Genomic DNA, 13598 nt, shown 5'->3' on the forward strand with positions numbered 1-13598 from the left:
CTGTTGGCCCCTCTGAAAGAGCGGCGGCCCTGGTATGACCTATTTCGCTCAGCCTGGGAGGACCTGTCTGGCCTGAAGGATCCCTGGTTGTAGGAGCCCTGGAAGTAAGGCCTCGATGTCTGGGTGTTGGTCGAGGAGGGCTCTGCTCGAAAGGGTTGGCGCCGTTGATAGGGGGTGAAGCGCCTATCCTGTTTCCTGTTAGCCCTGGGCATCACTTTTTTCTTGTCCTTGTCCTCGACTAGGACATCATCCAGGACCTCCCCAAACAGCTTCTTCCCCTTGAATGAAGAGGAGGCTAGACTCCATTTGGATTTGACATCCGCCTGCCAATTGCGAAGCCAAATGAGTCTGCGAGAGGCCACGGACGAAGCCATTGCATGTGATGCAAATTTAGCAGCATTGACGGTGGCATCCACTGAAAATTCCGTGGCCGCCAGCAATTTGTTGAGGTCTTGTCGAAGTCTTCCATCCTCAGGATCGGCTCTGGCCTGGATCTCCTGAATCCAGAGAAGCATGGCTCTGTTAAAAAACGAGGCCGCCAAGAAAATGACTCATAGATATAAAGAACTATTAAATGATCAGATGAAGCTTAAATCTAGAATTGAACTACAAGAAGAAGGGATAATAATAGATTGGTGGCACTATGCCCAGATCCGATCTAGATATCAGAAGGATAAAACTCTTTACATTTTTAATAAAAGTAAGAATTCTTTAACTACCTTAATAACCACTAACTCTACAAAAATGATAGGGAAAATATATAAACTACTTATTGCTCATAAAAATATAGAGTTGACTTTAAAAGATACTATGATAAGATGGTGTAGAAATATTGGTAAGGAAATAGATATAGACACATGGGAGAAAGTCTGGATTAATAATTGGAAAATGACTAAATCAGTTTCCTTAAAAGAAAACCAAATCAAAATGTTCTATAGATGGCATCTCCCACCAAATAGGATAGCAAAAATGTTTCCTAAAACATCCCCAATATGTTGGAAATGTAAGAAGGATATAGGAACTTACTATCATCAATGGTGGACATGTAGCAAAGCAAAACTATATTGGAAGATGATTGAAAAAATATTAAAAGAAATAATAAAACAAGATATAGATAATACCCCGGAATTTTATCTATTAGGTGTCACAACCCAGATCTATAAGAAAGAAATTTTTTATTTAATCATACATATATTAACCGCGGCTAGAATAATATATGCGCAAAACTGGAAAGGGGAGGAAATCCCCAAGGAAGAAGAGGTTATAGCTAAGATATTAGATTGCGCTGAAATGGATATGATGACAAGAAGATTAAACGATCAAGAGGATACTAAATTTTATGAAACATGGAATAACGTTTACAAATGGATAGATAAGAAAAAATAAGATATATTTTTAGTGGTTGTTTTTTCTTTCTCTTTATTCTGTATTAGTTTTTATCTAGATGATAACAATAGCAATATTAGTTTAAAAGGATTTTTTGATGATTATGATATAGCTATGTATGTATAAGTATAAACAATATATTAAGATTTTTGAAGTATAATAGTTGAATTTAGTCTTACTGTTTAGATTGAAGGTTTAACACTATTTTATTATAGTAATTAGGATTATATTAAAGGTATCTTTCCTTTCTGGTAACTATGTTATACTAACCTTAATACCCACATTAAGATTTGTAAACTTCAACCCAAATTTATTAATCTTTTCTTTTTTTTTTATAATAGTTAACACATATGTATTCTTTTTCTATATTTGAATTTATACTTTCATAAGAAGCGGGGGAAATACACCCCCACTTTATGTTCATTGTTTGTTTGTATTTGTTTGTCTTTTTATGAAAAATAATAAAAAAATTGAGTAGAAAAAAACGAGGCCGCCAAGGCGGCTCGTATGGCCCAGGCAGCCATCTGGTGTGTCCTGCGGACTACATTCTCCGCCCTTTTGTCCTCAGCTTTTAGTCCCTCTTGTGATTCAGACGGGACAAGGGCGTTAGACACCAGGCTCGTTACGGGCTTATCCACAGCTGGGAATTCCAATAGGTCTTCCATCTGCTGGTCGAAGGTGTAAAACTTCCTGTCAAGGTTGGACGGCCCCTGGCCCGTCGCAGGGTTGTCCCACGGGCACTGGATCGTTTCCAGGAACAGCCGGGAGGATGGGATATTTACTGTTTCCTGTTTGGGGAAGTCAAATAGACCTCCTGTTGGTGGGGCCATCTCAGATGACCCCCCCTGGCCTCCTTCTCCGGCCTGGTCAATGGTAAGCTTTGCCTTGTTCAAGAGCACCTTAAAGAGGGAGGACTTAAAGAGGCCTGTGAAGTTGGGCTGTTCAGGTGGCTGGTCATCTCCGGACAGGTCATCTTCCGCTGCGCTAAAGTCATCCCTGGATGAGTCCTCCTCATCCATGGAATCCATCAGGGACTGCGTAGCCGGGGCCATCCAGGGGTCTCTAAACCTCTTTGGAGGGAGTCCCACTGGAGCCTGTTGATGTTGCTGTGCGCCAGTGGCCAGGCCCTGGGTGTATACATTGGAGATCAAGTCCTGCAGGGCCTGGGGCATGTTTTGCCAAGCATCCTGAGGGTTGCGCAAGCCTGCAGCAGTTGGTGTGAAAGTGGCTGCCTGCACATACTGCGGGGGCTGAGAGGGTGGAGAGTAGGTAGACCACCCTGAGGCTTGCCTCGCCATGTTGCTTGATCCAGCCCTAGGTCATGCCCAGGCCTGGGTCCCCCTCTCTGGGGACCAATCTCGCTCTGAGGCTGAAGCTGATATCCCCGGGAATGCCATGGGGGAGGCCATAGAGGGGTTGGTCGGCGGTAGTTGGCTTGGAGGGAGGACCGGTCCCGATGCCTTTTGAGAAGCTTCCAGTTGCTTCTCAAGCACTCTGATGTGCTTTTCTGCTTCCCTCAGCGATGTCCCCTGAGAGGCCTTCGCCTTTGAGGTTTTTTCCTTGGGGGTGCTGGGCCTGGTGACGGTGGCCTCCTCCCCACTCTGCGCTGCCTGTTCTGCCATGCCCAGGGAAGTACTCACAATCCGGGTGTAATGGCCTGGAAGAAGTCGTTGCGCGATGCCAAGGAGCTCCATAGTAAGGCTAAGCTTCTCAGGAGCGAAAGCGAAACTGGCAAGGCCCCCTTCTGCGCCTGCGCATCTACCAAGCCGGCTCCATGGGGGGGAATTGTGCTCGGGTAAGACTCCAATCGGGAGACCTCACGAACATGGCCGCCGTCCGGTTCCCATAGAAACGTGACCTGATTGGGCCTGGGGAGCCGTGACCGGGCGTTTCCGGCCCCTCCCAAGAGGGCCGCCCCTCCTTGTCCAGGCGACCTTACCAAAATGGCCGCCGGTTGTGCTTCCCTGGTAACCGCATGGTAACCAACATGGCCGCCGGCCGTTGTCATGGAAACGGGCGGGAACGCTCAGAGATTCCCGCCTTCCACGAATGGGGCTGATAAGGGCCGAATTCCCTCTTAACGGGGGCCGATCTGTCCGACTTGGTTCTCGCCTGCCTTCGTTGGGGGGTGTGTGGCATGTGGAACGTCCGCCCCCCGCGGGCCGCTTGTGAGGAATCCACTTCCTGGCCCTGCGGTATATCCGCCGGAGGGGGAACGGACCCCCCTGCGGCGTCAACCGCCTCCTCGTCCGCCGGGCGCTACAGCGGAGGTAGGCGACCCGGGGGCTCTCTCCTGAACCCACACTGGCCGCCTGCGGAGTCTTCTCCTCTGTGTGGGTTCGAAGTAGGGAGGAGCAGCAGGCAACTGGGTAAACCCCCTGGAGGTTAGGAACCCAGAGCCGCCCGAGGTAAAACACCCCCAGCTGCACCTAAGGAGAAAAAGAAAGGAGAGAAATAAAGTTAGTAAGTACATATAATTCAAGCAATAAAACAATAGAAACATGCATAGCAAACTCAGAAGTCCCTTTACTGCGACTGAGTTTTTTAGACTGGAGGGCTAAGGGGGAGGCGGTGCCTGCCTAACACGTAATATTTAAATTAAACTCAGTCCCTACCAATCAGACTGAAGAATAACCCATCTTGGACTCTCCTTGCAAGTGCATTGGAGAATGACACAGACTTCAGAGGATAATCAGAATTGCAGAAAAAACAATTGCTGCCAATCTGCCTTCCATTGAGGACTGCACGAGTCAAAAAGAGGGCGGGTAAAATATTTACTGACCCCTCACATCCTGGACACAAATTGTTTCAACTCCTACCCTCAAAACGTCGCTACAGAGCACTGCACACCAAGACAACTAGACACAAGAACAGTTTTTTCCCGAACGCCATCACTCTACTAAACAAATAATTCCCTCAACACTGTCAGACTTTCTACTAAATCTGCACTTCCATTCTACTTGTTTTTCTCATCATTCCTATCACCCATTTCCTCCCATGTTGACTGTATGACAGTAACTTGTTGCGTATATCCTAAGATTTTTATTAATATTGCTTCTTCATTGCTTATTTGACCCCTATGACAATCATTAAGTGTTGTACCACATGATTCTTGACAAATGTATATTTTATTTTATGTATGCTGAGAGCATATGCACCAAGACAAATTCCTTGTGTGTCCAATCACACTTGGCCAATAAAAAATCTATTCTATTCTATTCTATTACTATGACTGAGACCTGTTAAATTTTTGAAGGACGAAAGGAAAATGATACTTATAACTGCATAAGTCAGACATTGAGTATTGATCTATGAAAGAAAGATATGATAGAACGGTGATGTTTTTCTCTTTCTGGTTTAAATATTCAGAGTTGTAAGGTTCTGTAGTGTGTGTGTGTGTGTTTTCTTTTTATTGTTCTGTTTTTTGTTTTTTATGTATTGTTTTCTTTTTTCTTTTTGTATGCATGATAGACATCAGCTTTTTAAAACCTTTCAATAAAAATCTTTTTCAAAATGTTAAAAACAAGAAAAAGGAAAAAAGAAAACAATCTTTAAAAAAATCTCATCAAAGAGAAAAGTAGGGATAGAAAATATAATCCAGTCTCTTATTTGAAAATTTAATAGCATGAATTTAAAGGGGGGAATTTACTTCCAAAGAAAAAGAAATTAATAAATTCCCCAGCCAAAATTTACTACTGTTTTCTGTTCAAAAATAAAAAGATAACTATCCCCCCACAAAACCTCTGCCAATGATACGAAAATTAAATCAGATTTCTACTTCAAAGTCTCATCAGTGTTTTTTCTAGCCAAAAACAAAACCTTCAGCCATCTTTTATGATTATTTGGTGCTGTCCAAGGTCATGTTATTGTCCTTCTTCATCCATTAGGTATCAGTATTGTACTCCAGACCTAAGTAGGTTTACTTTACTAACTTTCAAAAACCCATTTAGAAAGGAAAAGTATATAGAATATAAAAATTAAAAAATCCCAATCTGGCTTTCCAGATTTTTTTCAAAAAACTTCATTTAAAAATCTTTTCAGGTTTTTAATTTTCTGGTCTCTAATTGTTCGCCACTGTTATTGGTGTAAAGCAGTAGCCATTTTTCTGCTCCACTTCACTTTTCTCCAAACTTTTTTCAAAATTCTTCCTTAAAGGAGAACCACTTTAAAAATTGGGTTCTTGTTTACAAACCCCAAACAAAAATACCTCACCCAGATGTTTCAGTCTACTGTTCCTCACTTCTTCAGTGTGGTTGCCCCAGCTTTTGATAGCTTGTCTGGATGATTTCCACATCGCCTGGCCCGGAGCTTTTCACTGGCGTTTTGGGGAAATTGTGGTTTCAACCACTGTTCCTTGTAAGCTGCACGTGTGCGCATGCACGTGCCCCAAAATACCCCCCCCCCTTTTCCAAGGGCGCACAAGGAGCCAGGCATTGGAGTTGGGGGCGGGAAGCGACGAAAGTGCCTCCCCCGCCTCCCCACAGTGCCTCCAGCCCCCTCCCACCCCTGGCCTCTCACTGCTGCCCCCCACCCACCCGATCCGCCCCCTCTCTGGCTTTCTTCGCCTCCCGCCTTGGGGTGCGACTTCTCCCACGGGGGTGGTGGCTGCGGCTTCTCCTCCTCATCCGCGCTCCCAGCCAGGGGGATGCGAGAAGGTTTTCTCCGCGTGCTTTGGGAATGCTCGCCCCACCCCTCTCGCACTGACAGAGAGAGAGCAACAGACAGAGCAAGATGGAAAGAGAGAAGGAGAGAGAAAGTAAGTGGGAAAGAGATAGAAAAAGAGGGGGGAGAGAGAGAGATAGCAAGAGAGAGAACAAGAGAAAGAAAGAAAGAAAGAGAGATAGAAAGAGTGAGAGAGAAAGCAATAGAGAGAGAGCAACAGACAGAGCGAGATAGAAAGAGAGGGAGAGAGAAAGTGAGAAAAAGAGAGAGAGAGCAAGAGGGGGAGAGAGAAAGAGAGAAATGACTTTGATTTAAAGCATATGGTAAAAAGCACTCAAATAATAACAGAGAAAAAAACCCATCCTCGTGTATGTGTGTGTGTGTGTGTGTGTGTGTGAACTCTTGAACCATTTCCAATAGCCCTCACCTGTTATTGGAAATGGTTCAAGAGTTCACATACAAACACACACAAGGGAGGAGGAGACAGGGATGGAAAAAGAGGAGAAGATAGTAATAGTAGTAATAGATTTTGGTTTTGTTTTATTATTAATTTCTTTTAATAAAAAAGAAGGGAATTTTTTCCTTGTTTATTTGTTTATTTGTTTATTTGTCTGTTTGTCTGTTTGTCTGTTTGTCTGTTTGTCTGTTTGTCTGTCTGTTTCTTTGTTTCTTTGTTTCTTTGTTTCTTTGTTTCTTGGTTTCTTGGTTTCTTTGTTTCTTGGTTTCTTTGTTTCTTGGTTTCTTGGTTTCTTGGTTTCTTGGTTTCTTGGTTTCTTGGTTTCTTGGTTTCTTGGTTTCTTGGTTTATTTGTTTATACTTCTATGCCGCCCAGTCCCAAAGGGACTGCCGCTCAGACACTATACTTTTCCGCCCACACCAAAAAAAAATTAGAGAGAACATTGGTTTCAACATCCATGCCAAATTGTGCTTCTATTTTTCACTGTCCCCCCAGAACAGCCCTGGATCACAAGGACCCCCACAAGGACAGTGACATTCAGTGACATTTTGGAACTCTGAAATTTACGCTGTGTCGCTATGGCTCTGACCATGCCCCCTTTTCCATATACAGTAATCCCTTGTTTTTCGCGGGGGATGCGTTCCAAGACCACCTGTGAAAAATGAATTTCTGTGAAGTAGAGGAAAGATACTTTTTAATGTATTTAACAAATATTTGGACTTTTAAAACCCACCCTTTGCAATACCTCCAAGACCGCCTTCTGCCGCACAAATCCCAGTGGCCGATTAGGTCCCACAGAGTGGGCCTTCTCCGGGTCCCAACGACGAAACAATGTCGTCTGGCAGGACCCAGGGAGAGAGCCTTCTCTGTGGTGGTCCCAGCCCTCTGGAACCAACTCCCCCCAGAGATTAGGACTGCCCCCACCCTCCTCGCCTTTTGTAAGTTATTAAAAACTCATCTTTGCTGCCAGGCATGGGGAAACTAACACACACACCCCAATTGTCAAGCCTGGTGTATGGTTTGATTGGTTGTGTGATTATTTTATTTTATTATAAGGGTTTTAAATTGCATTTTAAAATTGGATTTGTACATTGTTTTTGTTGTTGTGAGTCACCCCAAGTCCTCGGAGAGGGGTGGCATACAAATCTAATAAATTATTATTATTATTATTATTATTATTATTATTATTATTATTATCATCATCATCATCATCATCATCATTATTAAACAGTCATTCTATAATATTTCTCAGCTGGAACTACATGTGATATCCTACCAGGTTTTTTAATAGAGTACAGTAGTACTGTAGAAGAATTTTATGAATTTTTAATGAATTTAAAATTTTCAATGGATTTAATGTATTTAAGCCCCCTTTGAAAACCCGTGTAGCAAATCCACAAAAGATGAACCGCGAAGTAGTGAGGGATTACTGTAGTTCACATTTGACTAAGCCCACCAGGGCTGCTCGTCTCTTGTTAGCTTAGCTGCCCGGATTGGGGGGGGGGACACAGTGGGGTAGCAAAAATGGAGCTGAAAGATGTTGACAAAAAATGCAGGGCATCATGCATAAGCCACGCCCACAGTGTGGTAGTAAAAACTTTGGTAGCCCTTCACTGGCTTAGCTATATATGTGATAACTAACTGGAAGGTGAATTGATAACTTTCTGAATTGTGTTTTGTAACACTGAGGCTTTTGCAAAGCTGTGGCTCTGTAAAACAGCTGATCGCTTCCCTCCTTTGTGCACTAGGCTGCAAGAAGTAAATAAAGCTTCCTCTCTGGATCATTAAGAATACTCAAACAAGCTAATCCAGATTCTGAAATTGCAAATAGCTCCATTTGTATTTCTGACATATCCTGTTCAAAAGCAGAGTTGGAACACAGCAGGTGGCAAACTATCCAGCTGGAATTAGAGTTAAAATAAATAAATAAACAGAGACATTAAAATCCTCTCTCCCTCTCCCCCACCTTCTCTCATTTGATTCTACTCCAGCTGCCAAATCCAAACTAGAGAAAGAGGTCTTGTGAAGAAAATACATTTGGGAGCACGTGCCACAGTTCACTTTGTATAGTTTACTGAAAGCAAGCATTGCCTTTGGTTGATGTGCTTTGGGTCTAATTAGCACATCAAACACTTTTTGAGACAATAGTGAGTTAAATACCAAGAGGCTATTGAGTGACTCACAAACCAAGGTCTCTATTCAATCCATTCAGTCCATTCAATCCATTCAACCCATTGTGTTTTCTTCGCTCCCTGTTTTGGAGGAGGGACTGAAATTATTAGAGTTTGAATTGTATTACCCAAGCCTGGTTTTCTTTTCATTTTTGCAAAGCTTTATACTGGTCCTCTTTGCTTACTATAATGACTGGGAGATGAGTTTTGGAATCACTAGCAGAAGACTCTACCTCTGTGAATTTGGACTGTATATGCATGTTGTTAGGCTGCTCTTTATAATTATTAATTCCCCTTGAACTATATAGCACAGGCTCTGTTTTGTAAGATTGGTTTTTGAATAACTTTTCATTTTCTTTAATTTCTGGTTGTTTGGGGACCAGTTTTCTGAAAGGACGGCATCTATTTCATCCATCTTAATCACACTCAACAGTAGTCTAGGAAGCTCTCCAGGGTGCTGAAATTCTTCTTTGTCGCTTAGGCACAACAATGCTTTTCACAGTATTCCCATAACCCTAGTAGAATTATTCTTTTAAAAATAAATGTTATTTCCCCACTAATGTCTTCTAGCCCTTTCTAAAATCATCTTTGTGCTGATATCACTGTAATGATAACAAGATTTACTTTGGCTTAAAAATTGGATGGTTCTGGAAGAGATTGTAAGTGGGTAAGCGGTCAATTCATGATATTAATTCGATGTGATTAAATAGTTAAGTCAATGCTGTTTTTTAATGTATTAAATAATTGTCCCTCTCTTTCATTGCCAAAAGGCATGCAATAAATTATGACAGAATAAATTACAACAATTAAATACAATAACAACACTATGGAGGTTTTACTTTTTGGGGTATAATAAAGTTTTTATGCAACTCCAAAAGCACTCTTAAAAGAACCACATTTCTATGGTTCTTCCAAAACATAGAAATCCTGAGTGTCTGGAGTTAATCTGTTCCAGAGTTTGAGACATCTTTGAGAAGGCTTGACATTGAAGACCCTACAGATGGCATTCCCTTCAGTGTTGAAGCTCTCAGCAAGCCCCTCTGTTTCTGATTTCACTGGATGGAACATACAATCAACTGTCAACTGTCACTTAATGGTCTATAGTAAAACAAAAACATTCAAAAGTACAACCACTGGTTTTAAAAACAAACCTACATTTGAAGAAGTGCTTATCAAACTAGGTGTTAAGGCCTTTTAATGATCTAAAAAGTGGTTAGGCATTTTGACTCAGCTTAGAATACATTAAAGAATTCAGTAAGTATAGAAAAAGGCTGCAACTCTAGTGTGGAAACTGTAGCCGCCTCATATAATCTCAGTGAGCAGGGGCATCAAACAGAAAGAAGCATTCTCTCAAGTAGCCTGATACAAGTTGCCTAAGGCTTTAGAGAGGTTATAACCAGCACTTTGTATTTAACCCAGAAACAAATTGGCAGCTACGCTTTGAGCACAGGTGTAATGTGGCCTTTCTGAGCTCTCTTAAAGAGCAGCCTGCTGCTGAGTTTCAGAATCATTTTCTGGTAAATGATGAAAGATAGAATGCCTTTTCTAAAGTTATCATCTTCTTGAATTTGTATAATGTAAGACTGTGTGTGTGTGTGTGTGTGTGTGTGTGTGTGAGAGAGAGAGAGAGAGAGAGAGAGAGAGAGAGAGAGAGAGAGATATTCACACCTGCTTGCCTAATCAGCAGCTTTTTAGTTGACCCAAAATATTTGAAAATAAACTTAAGAAAATATTGGGGCATCTCTAGTTAGGAGACTGATATTCAAGAATTATTGGGAATACACACCTAGACTTCTGTGAGCAATGTGGGTGATCTGCTCTCTGAACATAAGTTCCCTTTTATACTCTCTAATTTTTTTTGTAAACAAATTATTTTATTCAGAATATTAAAATCCAATGTTTTGTCTCTGGGGTTTTTTTTTTTGCTTTTGGATTTTGAATTTTGAATCTTTTAAATAAAATAAAATTGTTTTAAAAATTGCTTTGAGAATTGCTATACCCCCTCCCCCCCTGATCAGAATGGTGTGCAGAAGCACTGTGAAAAATGGAATATTGCATTTCTGAACCCTGGCAACTTTACAATGTGTGGACTTTATCAGCCACAATTACCCAGGATGGGATGGGATTGATAGAGAGATAGGTAGGTAGGCAGGCAGGCAGGCAGGCAGGCAGGAAGACAGACAGACAGACAGACAGAAAGACAGACAGACAGACAGACAGACAGACAGACAGACAGACAGACAGACAGACAGACAGACAGACAGACAGACAGACAGCAATAAAGGAGAATATTTGTAGCTTAGGGTTGAAATGAGGGATCCTTGGTGCTCTCTAAGCTTAGTTATTTTCTTGTAGACATTTCATTACCCAAATTTTGTGTGTGTATGTGTGTGTGTGTGTGAGAGAGAGAGAGAGAAATAATGAGAAAATGAGAATAGAAGGAGAATGCATTTGTCACAAATGGCACAATGTATATACGATTTCCCTCATATTTCTCAATTTTGGGCTATATATCTATTCCAGTTAGTCTTTATGGATGAGGCAGCTCTTGTTAGTCTAGCAAAGATGGGTCTCCTTAATGTTATGCCACACAACTCTCATTTTTTTAAAGTTGTCTCTGCTCTTCTGAGCCAACTGGAGGTAGAGCTGCATGTGTGGTTTCTGTTATTCTCAATTTGCCCAGCAGTTCTTTATTAGCAAGCTGGAATATTCACTTGGGGCTTCATTTGCTTTTGACACATTGGCTTTGCCTGCTGAATATTCACAAGACTGCTAAGAGCCATGCACTGCTTGCTGTGGCTGCTTGGAAAGTGTCCATGAAATGTTGGCAAAGGAATTTGGGTAGAAATGCTTGGACATCTGCTCTGGGCTTCCATTTGCTCAGCATTTTAGAGAGTGAAATTGAGCAAAGGGTGAACTCAAGTGAACATGCTAGCTTCTTCCTTCCTTCCTTCCTTCCTTCCTTCCTTCCTTCCTTCCTTCCTTCCTTCCTTCTTTCCTTCCTTCCTTCTTTCCTTCCTTCCTTCCTTCCTTCTTTCCTTCCTTCTTTCCTCCCTCCCTCCCTCCCCTTCCTTTTGATTTGATTTCACTGAAGAGTGAAATCAAAGTTGCTTTCTTATGAAATCTGTTCTATGTCCATTTCTTATTCTGTATCTAGAGAAGAGAGACATTCAGTGTGAAGGCACCCAGCCTGCCCTACTTGAAACTTTACTCCAAACTTTTCCAATGACATCAGTCCAGAAGGATTTTCATAGAATTTTCATCTAACTATTGACTCAACGCTGGCTAACAATTCTAATGCAAGGCTTGCTATTACTATTGCAGTGGAAGACATCTGCAACAAGTCCCCATCTCTAGAAGTGTGCAAAGCTTTGATAGACTGTGGAACATGGGACCCTGTGGTGCAATGGTTGGAATGTAGTACTGCTGGCTACTTCTGCTGCCTGCTGGCTGCCTGCAATTTGGCAGATCGAATCTCACCAGGCTCAAGGTTGACTCAGGCTTCTATCCTTCTGAGGTCTGTAAAATGAGGACCCAGATTGTTGGAGGCAATAGGCTGACTCTGTAAACTGCTTAGAGTGGGCTGTAAAGCATTGTGAAGTGATAATAAATTTAAGTGGTATTGCTATAGAGTCATTTTGTGCACAGAGCAGCAACCTTTGCAACAAGGTAATGGATCTGAAAGTCTACGAAGTTAAAAAAACAATCTTAAGGATGGCAGGGCTATATCATTCTCACTCTTTCAAGTGATATTTATGATTATGTTGACTGTCTCCATGAACATTAGAAGTCTGTAAACCTTGCACAGGTTTCATCCAAACAACTGCACTAGTACACTACATTTTCCAATGCAATGTAATGTCATTATGAACTCTCTGTAAACAATCTTATAGCTTGTCATTGTCCATTTCAAGGCATTTTTCCCTGTTGGTGTTGCAAGAATAAGACCTAGACTGCATCTCTTGCCCCAAGAAAGGAAATAATGATCTTCTCACTGGCATTCAGAAGATTTTCTGGTAAATGGTATCCAGAATAAATGACGGATTAAAAAATGTACAATGGAATTATTTATTTATTTTATTTATTTAGTAGATTTGTATGCCGCCCCTCTCCGAAGACTCGGGGCGGCTCACAACAGAATTGCCATAGTGTATCATTAATGAAGACTTCTAATAGTATGCTAAAGAGTAGTTGAGATATTTCCAATAAATAAAAGATAAGTAGCCATCTTGGCTACATCTCCAAGGAAGCAATGGTGGTGCAGTGGTTAGAATGCAGTATTGCAGGCTAACTCAATGCTCACTGCCAGGAGTTCAATTCCAACCAGTTCAAGATTGACTCAGCCTTCCATCTATTTGTATGATCCTGGGTCATTTGCAGTGTGTGTGTGTGTGTGTGTGTGTGTGTGTGTGTGTGTGTGTAAAAAATCAAGATAGTGTCCCTATACTACACAATCAAATCCTTGATGTGCATTGTATACAAGATATACCAAAAAGGGACAGGACTTCAATTGTGCAGCATTGTCTTGAGCTTATTGACCTGTCCCTCCTTCAAAATCTGTACCACCAATACCTGTGGTATTACCTTCTGGGCATGGGGAAGAACCTTTAGCAACATTGATCTGCATTTGTTACTCATTTGAGTTGTGCAGTCTGTTAACCTAGCAGCTCTGCATTGGGGTGAAACAAAGTTGAAACTTTAGCTGAAAAAAAGTTATTCAGAATAGAGCCATCTCCCATCCTGCTTTAACATTCTCTCTCTCTCCCTCTGATTCAACAGGGCTACCGTACAACAGAACTATTTAGTACTTTCCCTGCCCCTCCTTTTTATAGCTTCCATTTAAAAACACCTTTTTTAAAAAAAAATCCTGTCGAAAATCAAAATACACTGTGTCAGATTAACTCCTCCCTAGCCTTATTTTG

The sequence above is a fragment of the Erythrolamprus reginae genome, chromosome 2 (genome assembly GCF_031021105.1).
Source record: "Erythrolamprus reginae isolate rEryReg1 chromosome 2, rEryReg1.hap1, whole genome shotgun sequence".
Lineage (NCBI taxonomy): Eukaryota > Metazoa > Chordata > Lepidosauria > Squamata > Dipsadidae > Erythrolamprus > Erythrolamprus reginae.